The 23776-nt window shown below is 38.3% G+C and overlaps 1 protein-coding gene across 3 annotated transcripts in view; it reads right to left on the bottom strand.

Moving 5' to 3' along the window:
• The window catches only part of gng12 (guanine nucleotide binding protein (G protein), gamma 12), a 61107-nt gene that overhangs the window by 14409 nt on the left and 22922 nt on the right, over positions 1-23776 (bottom strand). For 2 of the 3 annotated variants that reach the window (XM_018092879.2, XM_018092878.2), the window contains exon 2: positions 14321-14382. The exons of the other annotated variant lie outside the window; for it this stretch is intronic. The gene's annotated coding sequence lies outside the window, so the exon portion shown is untranslated. The remainder of the gene's footprint in view (positions 1-14320; positions 14383-23776) is intronic. 3 annotated transcript variants of the gene reach the window in all.

Here is a 23776-nt window from a genome sequence, read left to right as displayed (position 1 = left end):
CTTAACAGTGCAATGTAATCAGGTTACACAACTTGACCTATAAAACCAGTGACCTATTAAAAACCTTGGATATAATTAATTTACTATCTTTAAGCACTTCGATGACGAAAATACAATAGGGGGCACCAGTCCCAGGGGTGTGGAATTAAGTACCTCTGTCAGATATATTTATTGGCTTTGCTTAGCAGTCTGTAACTGTAAGATAAGGTTAATGCTCTCAGTAGCCAAAGGGCCAGAATGTTGCAAAGCAGACAGGGATTATCTTTAGTTTCAAACAGGCACCCAATGGAGGTGGAAACTGATAATCCAGCTGCAGTCTTTCAGTACTACACTATACACATGCATTCATATATATATATTTTTTTAAATTTATTTTATGGGAAAACCCATTATCCAAAAAGCTTTGCATTACAGTAAGGCTATCCCCCATATACTCCATTTTAATCATATAAGTCAAGCAGCTACATGAAGCATCAGCAAAGATCAACCCAAAAACAAGAAAGCAGGCATTTTTTCTGCATAGCTGCACGCATGCCAATGCTGTGATTGTCAATGCAGCTACAGAGCCATGCCTATTTGTGTGGATACACTTTTTTCCACCTGACTGCAAACCGCAGGCAAACAGCAGTGGAGGACACTCCGCTAATCCCAGCTATGATATGATTAATACATATTATTGGCAAAACAATTGTACTGGGTTTACTTAATGTTTTAATTATTTTTTTAGGGGACTTTGGGTGCTTTAGTAGTTTGGATTACCATTCCCTCTTACCCGTAAAACCCTTGGTCCCAAGCATACAAACACAGGAAATAAATCATTATAAAAATACCATTACTTTCAAGGTTAATTAAGTGTTAATTATGTGTTAAAGGGGGATTTCTTGCAGGTTTAAGGGTAGTGCTTAAGAAGCCAGCGTAACTTCTGCAAGACAAAATTGTGTAAAAATTCAATATATACTATACAATAGTAGAATTATTATTAGAATAGTAGAATATAGTTATACCTTTCTCTACATTTTTTTTTTTACAGGACGAAGCCCGACGATGTATGGCTAATTTTTTTTTACACTGCACTATAAATATGCAGCTAAGTCTGTTGCGGCACGGAAATAACTGGATTACAGACAATAAATAGAAAGCACAGTTTGCAACCAAATGGTAAGAAAGTGGCATACATACCCAGTGTACTGAGAAGGTAGCATACATACCCAGTCAGGCAGTATGGTCAAAACTAGCCAAACAGCCCAATGAAATCTGAACTTGTTTGGCCATTTAGAGTAAACAGGTTAATTGCATTTTCATAAAACTGCTTTGAACTGTTTCTTTTAAGCACTTGTTGAACAATGAACAAAGATTGGCACAACAGATTTAAGAAGTGTGAAACCCAACAGGATCAGTCGTTTACGAATTAGTTCCAAGGGTCCATTAATAATCCTCCTTCCCTGATTAATCTGAGTAAACAGAAAGGTATTACTCCTGCCCTTCATGCTGTGTTTTTGAATTCACATTCCCATGGGTTAATGGGACACAAGGGGCTATTTCTTTATTTTCTGGCAAGGCAAGGGGGATAGCAACTCCTAACATTTTTCACTAATATCAACTGGAAGTTACTTAGCAATAAGTTACATGAATTTTGATTGCCATAACTTAATGTATATGCCTCTTGTAAAGCATATCTGCAGTTTTGGCAAAACTGGATTTATCATGGAGGACAAAGCAACAAAATCATCCTAATGCCTCCTGTCAAGATAATAAAAAGGTTGAATAGTATTTTTACTATGACAATTATGTTGGTTGGGGAAGCTCCAAAACAATGGTCTGTCCAACCTCCTCCAACCAAATAAAAGTCAATTAACACTATGGTGCCAAACAAATTTTAGAAAAAAAAAAAAATAGTTAAGTGGCATTACTGCTGGGAACAAAAGAAAATGCTACCTCTCTCACTTCAGTTAAAGCCACATGAAAGAAGGGCGTGTGCGACTAAAATCCTTCTATATGCACACAATACAGTCAAATTCTGGTATTTGCAAAGACTCCACTAAATAGCAGTATATTATTATAGAGTCTAGCTGGCGTTCTAACCTTTACTTCTAATGTTATACATATAAAGGGTAATAATATGATGAACATTCTCCATAACTTATCGATGAAATATATCAGCAATAGGGATTATTCAGACACTTACAAAAGGAGTCAAATTTAGGTATTATCTTGTATGGGTGGGACCTACAATATTCAGATCCATAATTTAGACCACCATACCTTAAATCTACTTAAAATAATTTCTACATTTAAAAAGCCTTAAGGTGGCCATACACACACCGATAATATCGTACGAAACCTCGTTTCGTACGATATTCGGTGCGTGTATGGTATGTCGGTGAGTCGACCGACATCGCAGGAAGCTGCTGATATCGGCCGACTCGCCGATCGGACCAGTTGGAAAATTTTGATCGGGCGCCATAGAAGGCGCCTGATCAAAATCTCCCTTCAGAGCTGAATCGGCAGAAGGAGGTAGAAATCCTATTGTTTCTACCTCCTTACCTGCCGATTCAGCCCTGAATGGTGTGTGGCACATCTGACGATATTTCGTGCGTGGCCACCTTTAAAGTGTTTTGCCATCAGTATGGATTAATGCTATCTTAGTTCCGATCAAGTACAAGGAATTATTTTATTACGAAGAAAAAGGAAAATCAACAGATTTTCAGATAACAGATCCCAAACCAGCACAGCACAAGTTTAACAGATTATTATGAAGGAAAGGTTCATTTTTTTGTTTCTATGCAGAGTAGTTGGCAGGAACAGGTTGGATTGCTTAGTTGGAAGACACTTATGCAGGGTGGCAGAGTGTTCTTGGTCCATACAATTATCAACATTCCTTACAGGCAGTAGAACAGCAGTGAGATCTTCCAGACTGGAGTTTCACCAAGGTATGCAGCTATTTGTTTTCTTCAATGAGTCAATTATCCCAGCTCTAAAAATAGCCACTGGTATAGAAATGCATACTGAAAGAAAAAGGAGCAGTTGCACCGTTGCACAATTATCACTTTTAATTAAACATTTCTGGGAACCATTTGCAAAAAAACACAAATTGCTCGACAAGAAATAAAATATTTTTGTATATTTTTGCAATATGATGACAGCAGGGCCAGATTTCTGTTTGGTTCGAGATATGGTCAGCTTGCATCTGTCCAAACCAGTACTTAAACTGCTATCTGAATCAATGGTTTAATTAAAAAAAAATAAAAGAACACAAGCTGTTAATCACATTTATTTATGGTTGCTAAACTTTTTTTTGCTCCTGGTTTTGTCAGTCTAGTTGTGGGCACATTTTGGGCAAACACAGTAATTTAGCTCTGTCCTTTCCCTGTGCATATAAAGCTATTTGGATAGCAGGACAGAGAGGTTACAACCTCGCTGCTATTTGCATAGCTGCCCTGACTAAACGTCTTCACACAGGTGCTAAACGCCTGCTGTGGTTGAGGCACACCACAACCTCATACCTTTTAATGATGTATTTTAACCCAATGGGTTAGAAGGTTAAGTTGCCCATTTATTGAACCTACTGGATAGGATTTTATGGAATTTCTAAACAAAAAACTGCATTTTTGTATACTGTCAAAGTAAATCTATACTTACTTCCAACAGAACCATCTAAGTTGTTTCCTTTAATTTGACAATACACTAAAATGCAGTTTATAGATTTTGAATCCTGAAGCAATGTAGCACAGTCAGCTGCCTTTTCCTACATTTTTTCAATAGTTACAACCATCAGCGCAGAGAACAGGAAGGGCCATGTAGATACTTCAACAGCATTTAAAAATAAATATAAGTATTAAATACAGGTATGGGACCTGTTATCCAGAAAGCTTGGGACCTGGGGTTTTCCGGATAAGGGATCTTTCCGTAATTTGGATCTCCATAACTTAAGTCTAAAAATCATTTAAATATTGAATAAGCCCAATAGGTTTGTTTTGCCTCCAATAAGGATTCATTATATCTTAGCTGGGATCAAGTACAAGGTACAGAGAAAAAGGAAATAATGTTTTAAAATTAGAATTATTTGATTATAATGGAGTCTTTGGGAGATGGCATTTCCATAATTCGGAACTGGATAACAGGTTTCCAGGTAAGGGATCCCATACCTGTACCACTGAAAATTGTTAATGTGTATGTCAAAGTTGTTTAATATAAAAATTTCTTTCATAAGGCAAAATCATATTTTTGGATAAATCCCCTTCAACAATAAAAGTAGATTTAATTGTATTTCATAAAAGGTAAGAATCCAGGGATTTGTGTTCAGCACATGACATAATGCATTCATCTGACTGTGAGTCACTGACACAGGATACCAAGCTGATAGTGTAAAACTGCAGCAGGAAGTTAAATAATGATTGGAGGGGTGGAGTATCATCACTTTTAAATGACTCAAGCAGAAGCCTGGAATAAGTGGGAGGCACACTGTGTTCAGGCAACAACCTGCTGTGTTTTACACTAACACATCTGCACACAATCTGATTAATTTTATGCACTGTTCTCTGGGTGATCAGAAAGATTCACTGAACAACTCAATAGAAATTACATTAGAAGAATACGTTTCTGAGAGCACATTGACAGCCACAAAATGTTTAAGTAAAAATACTTTAAGTTTATAAAGGGAAGCATTCTGTAAGTGTAAAACATTGTATGCTGATGAAAGGCAGCATTCTGAGCCACAGCCATAGGAGCCCCACCAGATAAAGAAGTAATTGTGAAAATACTGCACCCCATAGTTGTTCCATAAAGGTTGTTTGGTTCAAAACACTTGGAGAGCACTCAAAAAGAGTTCAATGAGGCTACTGCATAATGATTTGTTGTGAATAGGCTCGGATAAACCCCATGGAAGTGCAGACTTAAGCTGGCCATACACGTGAAGATCCGACGATGTTTCGTACGACCATCGGTCGCACGAAACATCGTCAGATCCGCCACACACCATTCAGGGCTGAATCGGCAGGTAAGGAGGTAGAAACAATAGGATTTCTACCTCCTTCTGCCGATTCAGCTCTGAAGGGAGAATTTTGGTCAGGCGCCTTCTATGGCGCCCGATCAAAATTTTCTAACTTGGCCGATCGGCGAGCCGACCGATTTCAGCAGCTTCCTGCGATATCGGTCGGCTCGCTGACATGCCATACACGCACCGATTATCGTACGAAACGAGGTTTCGTACGATAATATCGGTGCGTGTATGGCCACCTTTAGACAAGGTCTCCATCATTCAGAATGCTGTCATACTTACAGTATACAACTGTAAGGAGACAGATTCTATTCCCCAGTATGGCAGATGACTACCTATAAGGTCTACTTTCAATAGTCACCGTAGTGAGGGATGACAGGTCATTTGACCACCATGCATTTCTCAAGTAGATGCCTCTTTTGCTCTGCTTAAAGGAACAGTAACGCCAAAAATGAAAGTGTATTAAAATATAATGTACTGTTGCCCTGCACAGGTAAAGTTGTGTATTTGCTAATGTAACAATACTATAGCTTATATAAATAAGCTGCTGTGTAGCCATGGGGGCAGCCATTCAACCTGGAAAAAAGGAGAAAAGGCACAGGCTACATAGCAGATAACAGATAAGCTCTGTAGAATATAATGGGGCTTTATCTGTTATCTGCTATGTGCCTTTTCTCTTTGAATGGCTGCCCCCATGGCTACACAGCAGCTTTGTTTATATAAACTATAGTAGTCTTTCTGAGGCAAACACACCAGCTGTACCAGCACAGAGCAACAGTACATAAAGTGTATAAAAATAATTACGATATTAATTTTTTGGTGTTACTGTTCCTTTAACACAATCTGAAACACACAAGTAGGAAAAAATGTTTGCCACCATTCCTGGGGTGCTTATTAAAATATACTTGAAAAAGCCACAGATCAAAACAACCCACCCAATATTACCTTTGACTATCTAAAGAACTACAAAATTTTTCTTCTTCCTTAAAATAGGTACTCGGTAAATTTACTCTGCCAACATGAAATCTGTCAATGTGCAAACTTAAAGTCCTTAAGACCAACTCTGCAGCTTATCTTCCCATGTATGGGCCTCCCTGACCGATATCTGGGCAAAAATTGAGCAGATGCCAATCAGATACACTTGATTTTTGCCGATCTGGGACCGCACTGGCTCATTGATACAGTCCTCACTCCAACATTTCCTATCCCCTTCATTGCAATGAGATAGTTTGGCCCTAGGGCCAAATAATTGCATCAGCACAATATTGCCTACCCAGGGAAAAAGATTTTCTTGTTTGGCGCCCTTGCCAGCTGAAATCCGCTCATAGCACCTCGTATGCCATGAGCCAAAGCATGCAGTGTCAGTACTGTTTGAGTCTGTATCTCTGTCTCTTTAGGGCGAAGACACACGCAGCTATTAGTCACGGGGACTTTTTAAAAAGTTGCGTTGTCTAATCTGCTCAGCGTAAAACCGTGCACAATTAGTCGTATCGACTGATGCAGTACCCTGTGGCGGGAAAGTCTGCAGCTAACATCTTAACACTGCCTTTTACCAAAATATGTTAATAAGGTCTCACAGGTTTTGAAGGTTTTCAAAGAGTGCTGTGAGTTGTAGGTCATCAAAACCTGTAGTGAGGCATATCTCCCCACACAGAGAGGTGAGATAGGGAGGGAAATAGCAAGTTATCCTCCTGCAGTACAATCACATTTACAAATAATTGTGCTTCCTGAAATAAATGCACATTTTAACTGCATCTTTAACAGAACTTGAATTTTGAATTGTATTTATAAGCACTGAATCAAAATGTACAACATAACTAGCTGGCCACTTGGTGAAACAGCAGAAAAACCTAATATATTGGTTCATACACACTTATATCACAGAGGCATGATATCACGAGTGTAAATTTATATCTTATGTACAATGGAGAGAATTTTCCAAAGTATAAGGCTTTCACAAAAAGAGAGATTCCAACAGGCCAATTGCTCAAATACTCCTGATCTCAGCCCAGAGGCACCATATTAATTCTGCTGCGCTAAAAGGAAGTCAATTATACATCATTGTTCTGTCCTCCGAAAAGCAAATATTAGCCTGCGAACAGAACGGGGAAGTTCTGTGCAAAAACAGGACATCTGTTTTTTTTAGTCATTATTTTGAATAAAGATTTTGCAAAACCAGTCACTGCTTTATGCTGTCCTATATTTTCTGATACCACTAAATTTCCTTTTTGCAGTAGAAACCTTTTCATGTTGGGAATATTTGCTACCCCCAAACATACATAGTTCTAGCACTACATACCAACAAGACAGCAGCTTGCAAATCAGCAGCCCTTTCAGAAAACAATTTGCTTTGCAAAATCTGAGCAAACTAAATAGTAGAGCAGCACATGCAAGTTACAAACAAGCACGTGGGAAAATTCTAGTGCTGCGTAAAGTTTCCCACAGTGTCATCTTGCTGGAAGTATGTCAGCCCACAAGTGTTTCAGCAATGTAACTGCTGGGGCATACACTGGTTTATCTATCACTGCAGCTGTGAATGGGGAAGTACAGAACAGAAAGAAAGCCCTGCAAGACAATAGGTCAGATCTAGAGATATGTTTTATGGTAAGTAATTAGAAAGTCATGGGACACACAAGTCATTCACAATATTTTATTAAACCCACCCCCTTCACAAACACACACACATGCCCTTTTTAGGCAATGCTTTCATATTTCACTACATGAACAAACACTCCATATGACTGATGTGAATAATATATGTAAAGCGCTGCAGAAATGTGTTGGAGCTATATAAATAACTGGAAATAAAATATATAATCCCACTGTGCCTCCTGTCATGGTCATAAATTAAACCAACCAACACTTCTTATGACAGATTTTCAGTCACAAACATGCATTTGCAGTCAATTTAAGTTACAGCTGGCAAGGAGAAGCACAAAATATGCTGGGGCATAAATATTACAAATGGTATATGCCTTGTATGGAAAATGCAGCTCCATCAAAAATAAAAGCGATAACATGCCTGTATATTTTCCACCCACATAGACTGTAAGCTCTACAGGACAGGGACTTCCTTCCTACCGATTAGCTTACTACATGGCACTACATCTCAGCATATTTTTACTTATGTTTCTCCTTCTTGTGGGTTCTTTCTGTGTCGTAAGATCGCACAGTTGTCTGTATCAAGGTAGAGCTTTATAAAGTTACACATATAACAAGTATATATACAAATAATAAACAACCTATGACCCCCCCCTCCCCTTCCAATATACCAAATATTGTTTGTTATTAGCTTCTTTATGGCAGAGTACTGCACTGTAGGTTTTATTCTCTGCTTGAACATGGTTGTCTGGTTAACACATTTTAAAAAACAAAAACAAAAAGCATGAATGGGACCTCAAACTGCAGTCCCTAAGTGGAAAGGTTATCACAGCTGTGACAGGCTGTAGGATCAATAAAAGGGCAGAAGTGTAAGGAGGAGGAGGAGGAACCTTTAACAACCAAATTGCCTGTGTGAACAACTGATGTTTCCCACGACTTACAACTGCTGCAGTAGAAAACTACCACCAATTCCAGGATCTCCGATTTTCATGCATTTTCTTCTTGAACTTTAAAATTCTCCCTCCTGTTTCTGACTCCTGAAACACTGTAGAAACACTGTAGCAAAAGCCAGCTAATAGAGGACAGAGCTAGCTTGAATTGACCTCTGCTACAATGTTTCAAGAGTCAAAACCAGGCCACAAATGCAGAGAACAGATATGGATAAACAAATATTGCTTTCAATATTTGCAATAAAAATATTTTCAATGTCAGCACAGAAATTTGGGGTGTCCTAGCAGGCGGGACGGTACATGCCATCAGTGATGTTAGCAGAGGATGACAGCAATCAGCTCCAACATGGACTTACTGCAGTGCTCACACTGCCCATCTGTTACCCTGTACAGGGCTGCATATAGCTGGGCATTTGTTACTACCTTTTCACTGCCAGGAAGTAGCTTACATGGAGCCGACTTAAAAGAAGAAATGTACAGTTAGCTAACTTTTACTACCTTTACCTGTCTACAGAAAACTACATACCCAAACCAATGGTCATAAATAATTTTACTGTATGACACACTGCACATAATGTACCTGCACCCGCAATCAGGATATAAGTCTATTGCCTTGTGTTATATTAAAGTGTACAATCATCAGATTACAGCACGTGTCCGGTTAGCTGCAAGCAATGCTTGCTCTGCACTTGCATCACCTCTGCCACAGCCACATCTCCCCATACAAAGGTTATCGGTGTGTAAGTCACATGGGTAGGACAAAGGGTTGGTACAGAGGGGTGGAGGCACATAACTGGTATGCAGACTTCTAATGGAACAAGGAAAAAATGAAATGCTTTTTGTGACCTACATTTTATATCTTGCCTTTTATCTATTATACCAACTGAAGGCAACACAAACCTGGGGTTAGCATACTTTATTTTTTAAAGCAATTAATCGCAGATCTTTTACATGTAGAGCTAGCAAGAACTCATCAATTAATCTTTGTCTATTTAAAACAATTCACATAGATTCTGTTAGAAAGACATATAGTATATGGCCAACATTATGTCAACAACCCTTCTAACTACAGGGAGTGGCTATGATGGCCACACCCACTGCTAACACAGGTATATAGAATTAAGGGCTGCCTCCTCGGATCATAGGATTCATACATACATGCTAGGCCATATCAGTCAATTCATGGATAGAGTCCTTCCTTTTGCCTCCATAATACTTCCTGCACCATCACTAAATGGTGGATCAAGGGAAAAGGAAATATTTACTGATATATATATTTATTCTGGGGGAATATTTTTCCTTTAAACACACAGCCATGTCATTCCTAGCAACAAACACTGGCTTGTAATGAAGAGCTCAGTGGCTTTCAACATGGATGCTATCTTTCCAACAAGTTAGCCAGGCAAATTTCTTCCTGGTGTCAGCTGTACTGTGATTGTTAAGAGGAAGGAGACACGAACTGTGTAGCACATAACAGTTATAGGTCCAAAGTTGAAACACTCACTGCCAAATTACAAACTCTCCCTGAAGGAAAAATCAGCACAAGAACTATCTGCAGGGAGCACAAGATGGATATTCATGGATGAGCAGCCACACACAAGCCTATCATCACCACAGGCAATGTCATGCATCAGATGAAGTGATGTATGTTCCCACTTGGCAGCATGTTTGGGAAAGGCATCCTTGTTTCAACACAACAGTACCTGTACCTGATTGGTCTGTACAAAATCTTGACCCAACTGACCATCTATGGGATGAATTGGAATGCCAACTGCATGCCAGGCCTTATTCCCAATACTGTCGCTCAACGTAACTAATGCTCTTCTGGCTGAATTAAAGCAAATCACTAAATTAAAGGTTACCTTAATCTTAATATTTTCATTTCTTTTTAATTTTGCATGCATTTCTAATGAGTCAATCAATTTTCTGCTACCAAATATATAAATATTTTATAAAAATTACAGTTGAAAACTTACTAAACAGTACACACTGGGACTTATTTACTTCTACCAGAAAAACATATGTAATACCTGTGCATTAACCCACAGCTGCCAGAGGCTTACTCTGCCTGCGTGAGAATGATCAATGCTAACTGCTGATGGGTTTCTTTAAGAAATTTACTAGGGTAAGTTTGCCCAGAACTAGGTTTCAAGCACAAATACAAATTTGACATCTTTGATTTGCCATCATAGAACCTATACCATTACATCTTTATTATTTTTTTATCACTGCCTTTTCCCCATGCAATGCTTAAAAGATTAACTTTAATCATGGGTGCACAACAAGCAATATTTATCTTGTCTGAAAACAGATAAGAAAAAGAGTTCCTGTGGAATTTCATCTATAATAAGCAACATTTGGTAAAACCAATGCTTGACTTTTACTGGAGAAACTCATTTAAGTGAGGACACTTGTGAGGAAAAAAATGCCCTTGTGCACTTTCAACAGACAAACCAATGGCACACTATGGGAAATTTATTTTGACAGAAAATCTAGCTTCTATCCATGCTCAGAGGCCACACGCATATCAAAAAAGAATTATCAACTGACAAAAAAAAAATACTTTGTTTGGGATAGAGGCTTTTGTGATACTCATAAGAAAACTAAAAAACCCTGTATGGCTTAATTAAAAAGGACTGTAGTAATAAAAACATAAAAGGCAACAAAAACACCAAAGCATTCTGCATTAGTGATGTAGTTAAAAAAAACAAAACAGAACCGTTTTATAATTCCTGAATTTGCTGCTCATACACAGCAACAACTAATATGCTAAAGATAGACAAACACTGTAACACTGTGAGCCCCTGCATAGTATCCAAATACTGTACAGGGGGGCATGCATGGTGTAGCTGCCTCTCTGCTGTTCTATTAGTTTGGGCTGAGAGCCTGAAAGACTGGACCACTTGCTGATGCTTCTCTTCCATTCACTGGCAGATATGGTACATTAGTATATTTAGATTTCAAACACTACTAACTCACAAACCATTTCATATCCATAGTGCATTAATTTTTTTATTTATAATATTATTCATCTATTATAATTCTCAAAATTCTAATGTCTAAATATCAAAATTTGCATTTTAATTATATTTTATGTGTACCGTATAAGTGTTTATATGTATTATATTTTAAATGATTAAATGCTCAGATCCAGGAGGTATGCTCACTGACACCAGTGGCAGTGACCAGGTTGCTGAACTGATCTGAAACATAGTGTTTCTAGAAATCAGTGTCAGCAGCTTCACCTCTCAGTATAACAAAGACAGCTGCTGCATCGAAAAAAAAAACCGGACAATGCATACACTTTATTACTTTATATGGGTTTTTCAAGCACACTAGCTTGGGAATATTAGTGTGGGCACCTACCAATAGAGGTCCTGTTAATGACTGAGAAATGTAAGAAAACAATTCCTCTGGGCACTGGGAGGATCTTGGGGGGAGGGTTGCTGTTGTTGAGATACCAGAATTTACATCTGCCATATTAAGTATGGCGAGATGCGGACTCCTAGTTTGCTTCTTTTTTACTTTATTTTACACCAAACCATAAAAATAAGCAAGCAGTTTAAATGTTAACTGCAGGGCAGACATTGCCTGGTTAGAATAACGTAGGAATACACTAATATTGCAAGGATATAATATAATACATGCTAGAGTGCATCAACAGAAATGTAAGAAGCAATAAAATAACTACAAATCTATATTAATATATTTTCTATTTGTAGAGTCAATAGCTGCACTGGTCAGGTAGCATTTTCATTTGTGAGTTTTGGCCAGGGACAAATGACAAGCAAATAGGAAATTGAAGCTACTCCATGTTTGGTTCTTGCAAGGTAGATTTTTCTCCCTATATAAGAGTCCAATGTGCAGTGGTTTGAAATAAAAATATTTTTAAAGCAGCAAATCTGCATGAAAGTGCTCTCCTCTTTGTTCATAAAATGCTAAAAGGCTAAACGGTGAGTCATTGGGGATTGATGCATTGAGCTTGGGAGCAGTTGAATACCTATACTTTGATTATGCAGGGGAATTATCTGGGATATCTAATTATCTACCTCGCAAGAACCAAACAGAGTAGTGTCAAATGTCAATGCACCTGAGGAAGGATGAAACATGTAGTGCTATAAATTACACTGATATGATACAATGAGATAATGTGTGCTCTCCGGGGTCATTTGTATTTGAATTTGGAAATGTTGTACAGCCAGCATGGGGTCTGTAGCCTGTTGAGGAGTACCTACTGACGACATAAGGAGCTACGCCAGGACTTTATATAATTTTAAGACTGTTTCAATAAATGTTGCTTTACTTTTACCTCTAATAGTTCACGTTTAGCTTAAACTTAGAGATTATATGTACATGTATAATAAGCATCCTAAAAGATGTTAGTTTATACTCTGGTTCATTTATGATTGTATTTGCTTAGGCCCAGGTCTCCGTAAACATTAAGGTCCTCTTTATTTTATTTAAATAGTTTTAAATGATGCTTATTTTTGTTTTTTTTTAATTTGTGGGACTATTTTGCACTTCTGTCTTTTCTTAATAAAGTAAAGGAATTTCCAAGGTAGTTTACTCCCATATACACCATTAACACATAATGAGTTTCCTGTTATTTACATGCTGTGCAATGCTGAAGTCTTAGTGAGCACATTTATTGAAACTTATAAGCATGGAGCCCTTGACATTATATAAATAACAGATTAATGGCTCCCTCTACTGGAGAAACAAGAGACTGCATATCCACTAGCCACCTGTAAAACCAAGTATGCACTACTAATATTAACCCTTTTACATACTTTTGAATTGATTACCACCAGCTAGATAGTGGGACTTATATTCAGACCCCAAGATAAAAAAAAATAATTAATGGGAATGCAATGAAAGCTAACCAAACAGCCTACATATATTACTTAACTAAGTAAAAGTATTTTCTTGTTTCTCTAGATGCATATGGGCATTGTAAGAACAAAGGCAACAAAGTGTTTTTCCCCACACAGAAATGCAATTAGGCAGACTAACTGCCAAAAGCTAAACTCCAACACTCTGACATTAATTTAAAATCATATGCCTTGGACTTTAGTCAGTGTATGAAGCAATAAAGTATAGTAATTAAAGGGGGCATCTGTAAGAACATCTACTAAAATTACTTTCTAAGCCCCCTTAAAATGTTTGGTAGGAACTCTGAACACTCTAAACATGATTGTGCCCAATGGCTTAAGGGGGGAGCCTGTTGCAATTTATCTATCGGAAGCTTGAACAAGACATTAAATCACATTTTGTGAAAAAAATTTAATTCAGACAACGTTAGAAAAAGTGTATGCAAACTTTAGTTCTCAAACTTTACAGGCCTGGTGTTCTTCATCTCAAACTGTACAGGCCTAAGTTAAAAAGAGAGAACAGACAACCCTTTTCCTAGATTACCTAGGTAATCTAGGATAAGGTTTGTCTGTTCTCTCTTTTTAACTAAAATTTAAGTAGAGCCCCCCGATTACAGATTTATGTGGGGAGAAATTCCTGTGAGAGGGTAGTTCCACTTCCCTTTACCCTTTTATTTTAATAAACTTCAGGCCTGGCATTCTTCATCTCAAGTGAAGGCAACCCCCCCCCCCCCCAAATAAAACCCCCCACATTTTAGTCTTCCCTGAGATGAGAAATAAAGAGAGCATGCAAAAGTTTGCTTCAATCCTTCCAGCCTTTAGCGTTGAACCGTTATTAGTGAGTGGAGACCGAATTGGGTAAAAGAAAACAGATGGAAAAGGTTCTTAAAAATGCTGCTTACCTAAGAAAAACTTACAACTGCCGAATGCCAGTTCACTTAATTTTGAGTCTTCTGTGAATAATCTGGAAAATGAAAAACACTCTAGTTATTAACTAAAACGATTGTGAGGTAGATAAATAGGTAGGTAGACACACAGTCTAAAGTAGTAGTAATCTACAGCAACCAATTTTGCTTTGAACAGGTGACCAGTAAACACTACCTGCTGATTGGTCACTATAGGTGAATAACCTGTAGCAAACCTTGCTCCTACTACACAAGCTTTAAATATTAAGAAGGATTTATGCTATAGCAAATGTAACTGCCTTCTATACTGTAGATCAGAGTACCCCAACCTTTTTTACCTGTGAGTCACATTCAAATGGAAAATGGTTGGGGAGCAACACAAGCATGAAAAATGTACCTGGGGGTACCAAATAAGGGCTGTGATTGGTAATAGGTAGTCCCTCTGTTTGGCAGTACACATGGTCACATGGCACCTGTTTTGAGGCCACTGGGAGCAACACCCATGGGGTTGGTGAGCAACATGTTGCCCCTGAGCCACTGGTTGGGGATCACTGCTGTAGACAAACAATAGAGGATAAATTGGACATACACAAAAAGATGGATGTTTGGATTAACAGTTTACCACACCACCTTGTAGTGGGCCAGATTAGGCTGACCTGATCATTTCCCTCCTGGGCTAACAAGACCTTGCAGGATAGGAATGTTTTCATAGTCCAATGAGAACCTAGATAGGCAAGCCAACCTTCCTGATAGATAGGACAGCCATCTTTGTCCTTATTCATGTACCAACAAATGGGCTCAAGTGGCCATACTTGTACTGTCAGGACTTAAAGCCCCAGCTTTGGTTTGAAGGCTTGTGAATTCATCATGCATCACACTTTATAATACACTGGATTACTGTATTCAATTTGTCATTATTCAGGGATACAGTCATGGAAAAAACATGTCTTTTCCCTCCCACAATGAATCAGTTAAAGGCACCCCCAAGCAGAATCCTGCACTGAAATCTATTTTTAAAACAAGCAATTCATTTCTTTTTAGATTTCATTTTTAAATTTGACATGAGGCAAGCCATTTTCTTACTTTCAAAAGTGCTCTTAGCCTTGTGCTCTGGTAAGCTTCCCCCCCACCCACATTCCACCCAGCAGCTGATAGGCAAACAAAGGGAAAACCTGGTAAGCCTAACAAAACAATGGGCAGGTAACAAGATAACAGCTGTGACACCTCTCCTGAAGGATCTAGCTGACTGAACACATATGCTAGTTATCCCCAACCAATGGCACGTGAACAACATGTTGCTCCCATCCCCTTTTACATTTCTGGCTTGGAGCCACAGTTTTACTCCAAGCAAAGCCTCCTGCAGGCCAGCAATCTACATGGGGCTACCATGTGTGGCTCACAAAACACTTTTACAGCCGAGTGTGGCTCCTTCTGAAAGCTCAGACTCAGGCACAATGCACAAAGATGGCTGCCTACACACCAATATTACAACTGAAAAAAATACATTTGTTGGTCCAAGAATAAAATTTTAAATGGTATTGAATTATTTGCTATGTAAGCAGTGTAATTTAGCAATAAAAAGTATGCCATAAAAATCATGACAGAATCTCTTTAAAATGCTCATGTTCGCCACCTTGTGGTAGGTATAAGAATAGCACCCAGCAAGAGAAATCGGAGAACCTGGGGTGAACAAATGCATGCTGTTTCTTCTGGCATGGGATAATGGGTTATTAACTGCCTGCAAAAAAACAGCTACTGGTTGAAAGTGAAAAACTCACTCTAAACACGATCAGTTAACTTTCTTAGTAAGAATACCTACATGTACCCTATAGTCCCTATAGTATAATTCTACTGAATGACTGCTACCATGGCTACCTAAAATATATTTTGGGTTTCTGAAGCAAACATGCAAACATGGTAAGGACCAGAGCCTGTGGGGAGATTTGTTACCCATGGTTAATCTCGGCCCCAAAATGGCTTTCCATTGGCAATAAAATAAATTGCTGGTGGAAAGGCATACATGTCACTTTGTTTTCCAAAGTCATGCAAAGTTTCCTCCTGTGTGAAATGAATTCCTTATGACTAGAAGGAAAATAAACAGCTATGTTGTAGATGTCAGCAAATTTAAAATGGAATTGAACAGCAAGAACACAGGTTAATATTTACCTATACATGAAGTACCTGTGAATATATTTCTTTTATATTTACACTGTGGAACAATTAGATCATACAGATGGGCACATCTAACTGTGGTGTTTGTAGACAATAACAAAACATGGACTGTTGGAAAGTACCAATAGTAGTTTTGGTAACCTTTGCTACTATTTTAGAGGACAATATAGCAGTAAAACCATTTTGTTATACTAAGACACTTATATAGCCATTGGTTAGGCTGGGCCATGAAGAGAGGTCACATCTGGTCCACAGGTCTGAAATACAGCATTGTTTAAAGGCATCCAGAACTACATTTGACTGATGCACATCTCTAAATAAGCTGTAACTATCATTCTACTCTCATGCCAGCACAGAGGTTCTGTTAGGATTCTTGTCTAAAAGACATAAATTGCAATGCATTCTCCATGGTAGAACTGGAAAAATGAAATGTCTTCTTCAATCAGAATTAAAGCTAGTTTGTTGCAATAGACTACAAATACTAATACAAAAACTAATAGTTCTACTGTTAAATGTTGTACAGAAAGACAACAAAAACCACAAACGTGCAATCCTTGGCAGAGAAGTAAAATAAAACTATTAAATATTAGCACTAATTTGAATAACATTTTCATATACTGTTGCATTGGTTTGGTATTAGCCTACTGTATAAATAGAGAGAGACAGTCTGCTCTTTTGTTTCTTGATATGCTAAATTCTCTGGGTGGGTTCCTCATACGTTTTAATGGAAACTTAAAGACCAACTTAAACTGGTATGTACGGGGTAGGCTTAGTAAGGAAAAACAAATGACAACAACATATTCAAAAATACAACACAACTTTCCAGTTAGGCATTAACTCACATAGAATTCTTGGCTTTCTGGATATGGACACCATACCTGTAATAACAACGTTCAATGGAAAATGGCATTTTCAAAACTACTATTAAAACAAACAATTCTATTTTTCAATTTACTTTTTCTCTGCAATAAATAATACCTTCTACTTGATAGTAATAATAACCAGTGCTATCTGCATACAGCACAGGTAACATACCTATGTTTAGACACAACTCCCAATGATAAGCATTAGCAGCTATTTAGGACAAAGTACACCTAAACTCTTTCTTTGGTTTTAATACATTTTAGCTCCTTAAAGGCCCTCTCGGAGGCCTTAACCTGCTTTGATATGGTTTGGAAGGGGGCCCTACAAAAATAAACTTCTTGAAAAAATGTACTTTTTGGCTAGTGTAGATATTGAGACAATCTGCCTTTGGCCTTAGATTTTATTTTTCTGGTGGGTTCTGTATTCTGCCACTTACAGGGGATCTGTCACCCTGTCACAAAATGTGAATTCTTTATATAGTGTAAAGTTTATGTTTCTTTCAGGCTTGCATCTCAGTCACAGCAAGCAGGAAAAGGCCAGTTTTGTATCACCCCAAAATCTTGTGTTTGTGCCAGGATGGGGGACCTAATGCCCATGCCCATGCTACACAATTATAGACTGTGAGGAGGGAATTTGAGAAGTGCAGTGGCATCTAGGAAGTGCTGAATGTAAAGTGAAAGTAAGTCCCTAAGGCACAGACGTGGGGAAGGCAATATATACGGACAGTTTAGATTTTTAATTACATTTATAACAGGTATGGGTATTTTACCAGAAAAGTTTGTGAGTTTAAGGTGCAAAGCACTTTTTTTTTTTTTAATACAGCTTTTTATATGTGGACAACAGTTCTGCTCTTAAAAAAAAAAAAAAAAAATCACAGTTCTTTGATCGCCAGGGTTATTGTCCTGTTCAACTTTCAGTCTCTCAAAAGACTGACTTGTTGCAATAGTAAGACAGACTTCCAGTCAATGGTTAAATGCAAACTAAAGAGCTGGAGTGCAAAACACAGGCGACAAAAAGTATTATTAAGAGTATTATTAAATTCAACATATATAATTTTGCAGAGTTTTACGTAAAATGAGGTCCTTCTTTAGCGTAAATAACTTTAATGCACCAATAAACTTACTGCCAAAAATATACACCTCAATAGCATGTGTGACCAAGACAACTAACATTAAAGGACAAAATTGGCTTGTGCTTTTATAAATAAGCAGTCTTACAGTTAAGTATCACCCCACTACCCCACATCCCAATGGCAATTTTTCACTGTCTGTTTAATGCTGCCACAATTTGAAACCAAAGTAATAATTTGCTAATTATGCAAATAAGGTATCTAAAATTCAAAATACGTAACCTTTTAAAAAATATGTTACAGTCACACGTATTAAAACATCTCAAGCACCAGTTTTATGAAGGGCGAGGAGAAAAAAAAAAAAAAAAAAAGTACTACCAAATCTAACCTCGTGACAACACATTTGCTGGACTACAAATAAGCAGTTTACCACCACCACCTCCATTAATGTTTTATAAAAAGATTTGTACAAAATGGCATTTCTTGCATGGTCTCTAAAGCTGGCCATATACCAACAAAAGCTTTTGTACTATTTTCAGCATGTGTACGTTGGTCAGGATGGTTTTGACTCCAAGAAGGAATACTTATGTCTTAAGATCAATTACAAGGTACTGTTTTATTATTACAGAGAAAAAGGGAATCATTTTTAAAAAAAATATGAATTATTTGCTTATAATTGAGGCTATGGGAGATGGCCTTCCTGTAATTCAGAGTTTCTCATACCTATATGCAAATGCTATATTTCTAACTCACATCATCCTCTTTTGTCTGCACTATGCAGACATTTTTAAAAACTCTGAGGCAGAGGACAGTGAAGACATGTGGGTCATGTGGGCAGCCTGTGCATCATCACTTCATTGAAAGCCTAGCATAAGACCATGGGCATAATTCTTGTATTTATATTCGCTCTCAAAAGGCATGAAACTACTTAGAATATTAAGAGTAAGGCCAGTGGCAAACAGTGTTTTCTCTGCTGGCATAGATACATTAGCAGAGAAAAGGCCGATCTGCTGCCTTTTGAGCCATCATTGGAGATTAGTTTTTGTCATTTATGATTAGTTTTAATTTTTGCACCTTTGGGGGATTTAGCTCTTTCGTAGAAGCGGCAGCTCCATTCACAAAAGTAAGAGACAGGGACACAGGGATTTCAGCTGAATTCTGGTGTGAATTTATTTAACACAGCAGGCTTGACAGCAAATAAAAGCTCATTCAGCTGATATCCCAAATACAACCAAAAATAGCGGTCTTGCTTAAACTCAAAAACTGTCTTTCCCAGGGGCACACACAGCCACACTCAGTCTTCTGTGCACTTCCTCAGAAGAAGCTGTACTTCAGTCCCTCAGTCTTTAGGGCAGCATACAGTAGCTGGTCCTTGCTACTAGGCCATCCACCTCTGTGGATAAACTTCCTCCGGCTCTCAGAGGAAAACAGTTCCCAACACACTTTTCCCCAAACAGGAAAAGTTCCCCACTGCAGCTCCAGCATCTCACCTCTCTCCCACACTACCCTTGGAGCACCCTTTAAGTACAGGTGAGGCTAATCAGCCTTCACAGCTGCACAGACCCTTAATTTCACAGCCTTCTGTGCTGCTTCAGAGAGGATTCTGGGAGGGATATACTTTCCTTCTATGATTTTCCCAACCATGCTACACACCTAAGAACATAACATAATATGCTATAAAAGCAATTTTGAGGTGATTTTTAGAAATTCCAAATAAACTACTTTCCAAAAATAAGGTTTTCTGGCCTTAAAGTACAAGCTTTGAGGACATTTTCAGAAATATCTCAACAATAGCTGACTTTAGCAAGGCTTTGTAGTTTAAGTAAATGTCTTTCTGCTACAAACCAATCTGGATTGTTCAGAATGTATACATTTCACAAATATATCATTTACAGGGATATATAGTTTGGCACAAAAAAGCAGTAGCAACAAACTGGCACTATTATTTAGAATGTACAAGTACATTAAAAGGGGATTATAGACAGATGTTGTATACTTCAAGTTTTAAGGCGATTTTTGACTGCTACCTATAGCAAAGCTACAGCTACAGCATCAATCAGGTCAGTGATTTATTTCAGCATACCATCTACGCGTTTCGATCACCACAGGATCGTCATCAGGATCGAAACGCGTAGATGGTATGCTGAAATAAATCACTGACCTGATTGATGCTGTAGCCGTGAGTGCTTTCTACTGTTGAGTTTGATGTATTATTTTTGTCAGCACCCAGCCTGTGCCCGATACTGGCGAGTGCCGATTCTTTGCAAGACTATATATATATATATATATACACACACACAGTCATGGCCAAAATTGTTGGCACCCCAGAAAATTAAGTATTTCTTACAGAAAAGTATTGCAGGAACACATGTTTTGCTATACACGTTTATTCCCTTTGTGTATTTGGAACAGAACAAAAAAGAGAGGAAAAAAAGGAAAATTGGACATAATGTCACACAAAACTCCAAAAATGGGCTGGACAAAATTATTGGTACCCTTAACTTAATATTTGGTTGCACACCCTTTGGAAAAAATAACTGAAATCAGTTGCTTCCTATAACCATCAATAAGCTTCTTACACCTCTCACCAGGAATTTTGGACCACTCTTCCTTTGCAAACTGCTCCAGGTCTCTTATTGGAAGGGCGCCTTTTCCCAACAGCAATTTTAAGATCTCTCCATAGATGCTCAATGGGATTTAGATCTGAACTCATTGCTGGAATTCTCCACCACTTTGTTGCCATCCATTTCTGGGTGCTTTTTGACATATGTTTAGGGTCATTGTCCTGCTGGAAGACCCAAGATCTCGGACGCAAACCCAGCTTTCTGACACTGGCTTCTACAGTGTGACCCAAAATCCTTTGGTAATTCTCAGATTTCATGATGCCTTGCACACATTCAAGGCACCCAGTGCCACAGGCAGCAAAACAACCCCAAAACATCATTGAATCTCCACCATATTTCGCTTTAGGTACTGTGTTCTTTTCTTTGTAGGACTCATTCCATTTTCGGTAAACAGTAGAATGATGTGCTTTACCAAAAAGCTCTATCTTGGTCTCATCTGTCCACAGGACGTTTTCCCAGAAGGATTGTGGCTTACACAAGTACATTTTGGCAAACTGTAGTCTTGCTTTTTATGTCTCTGTGTCAGCAGTGGGGTCCTCCTGGGTCTCCTGCCATAGTGTTTCATTTCATTTAAATGTTGATGGATAGTTCGCGCCGACACTGATGCTCCCTGAGCCTGCAGGACAGCTTGAATTTCTTTGGAACTTATTTGGGGCTGCTTATCCACCATTCGGACTATCCTGCGTTGCAACCTTTCATCAATTTTTCTCCTCCGTCCACGCCCAGGAAGATTAGCTACAGTGCCATGGGTTGCAAACTTCTTGATAATGTTGCGCACTGTGGACAAAGGCAAATCTAGATCTCTGGAGATGGACTTGTAACCTTAAGATTGTTGATATTTTTTGGTTCTCAAGTCCTCAGACAGTTCTCTTGTCCTCTTTCTGTTGTCCATGCTTAGTGTGACAGACACACAATGTAAAGACTAAAGGTGGCCATACACGGACCGATTTTTTACTTACAAACGACCGATTCCCGAACGATCCGATGCTATCGTTAAGTTATCGTATAGTTGGTGGTGTACGAACGATCGTCGGCCCACTAAACGAGCCGACATTATCGTCCCCAAAATCGATCGGCCAGGTTTAAAAATTTTGGTCGTTTAACGATAAAATCTGCCAGTTGGTGTGAGTGTCAGACATTTGTCTTTCAACGATTGTTCTCTGCGCATGTCACGATTGCCAGCAGCGGAAGTCAACGACATCGATCGTACGTAGATGTACGATCGTAGGTATTTTACGATAATGATGCGACAAAATCTTTCCCGAATTATCGTTGCCCGTGGATGGCATATCGTATGGGAACTCGATCGCCATACGATCGTTTGTCGATATAATCGTTCATCGCACAACGAGCGAAATCGCCTCGTGTATGGCCACCTTAAGTGGACTTATCTCCTTTTTATCTGCTTTCAGGTGTGATTTTTATATTGCCCACACCTGTTACTTGCCCCAGGTGAGTTTAAAGGAGCATTACATGTTTGAAACAATCTTATTTATCCACAATTTTGAAAGGGAGCCAATAATTTTGTCCAGCTCATTTTTGGAGTTTTGTGTGACATTATGTCCAATTTGCTTTTTTTCCTCCCTTTTCTTGTTCTGTTCCAATACACACAAAAGGAATAAACATGTGTATAGCAAAACATGTGTTACTGCAATACTTTTCTGTGAGAAATACTTGATCTTCTGGAAAAATTTCTGGGGTGCTAAATATTTTGGCCATGACTGTATATATTTTTCTGTGGTTTTGGGGTATTTTGTGTCCTATATATTGATGGGAAAAAAAATCTTAAGAAAGCTTAGGTTCTGGCAGTAAACACAAATGAAAAATTACATTGGCCACCAACAGTGTAGATTTCCAGGATGAATTTACATGAATGAATGTTGTTAAATGAATGACCTGCTTTAAAGAAGAATGCTTGAACTTTAAAGCACCAGCTAACATTTTGTTAATGTACAGATTGCACAGCCCAAGAAGAAATAAAATCTAAGAGAGGGATCAACAAATCAAACAGTGTCAGTAGCTGGCAGCTACAATAAATGTCATCATTCCCTTATGGCGAAAAATGAGGTACAAAGAAAAGCAAATAATCTTAGACTAGCAGGAACTTTGTAAAAAAAAAAATCAAAAAAAAAAAATCCCCTTTTCAAAAATCAGGGACAAAAACACCAATAATTGACATATGTTAGCGCACAAATGGTACTTCATTGCCATTTCATATAGGACAAGTAGAACCAAAACATATTTGGATTGTAGAAGATCTTTAAAAGAACCTTACACAGGATCAGTGAGATCTGTCAGTGCCTTGAATGAATGCAGGAATTGCCTAATATTGCCTGCTTTCAGATCTCTGTACAACTATGACTAGTGTGCCTGGACTCACATTGACCTGACTTTTTGTAATTATCACTCACTAATATAACAAGTGGTGAGGAGTGGTTACAGGCAGAAATTGTGTTTTGTCCGACACCGTTCTCAGCTGTGCTGCTATTGCAGGTTAAACTACAACAGCCAATTACCCATCTATAAGGTGTACAAAGTTTCATTTATCCCTTTGCTATGAGATGAAGAACAAGTGACATCAGTGTTCCCTGACCTGTGTTAATGCCACAAAGCCGTAGGCTAATGCTAGACAGGGTTGATTCTCTGCCTTTGGTGCCAAAATACACTCTGTGCACCTGAAGTTCAGCAATCAGCTGTTACTTGCATTAAACCAATTTCCTCAAG

The sequence above is a fragment of the Xenopus tropicalis genome, chromosome 4 (genome assembly GCF_000004195.4).
Source record: "Xenopus tropicalis strain Nigerian chromosome 4, UCB_Xtro_10.0, whole genome shotgun sequence".
NCBI classification, from domain to species: domain Eukaryota; kingdom Metazoa; phylum Chordata; class Amphibia; order Anura; family Pipidae; genus Xenopus; species Xenopus tropicalis.
This window is presented reverse-complemented; position numbering and strand designations above follow the sequence as displayed.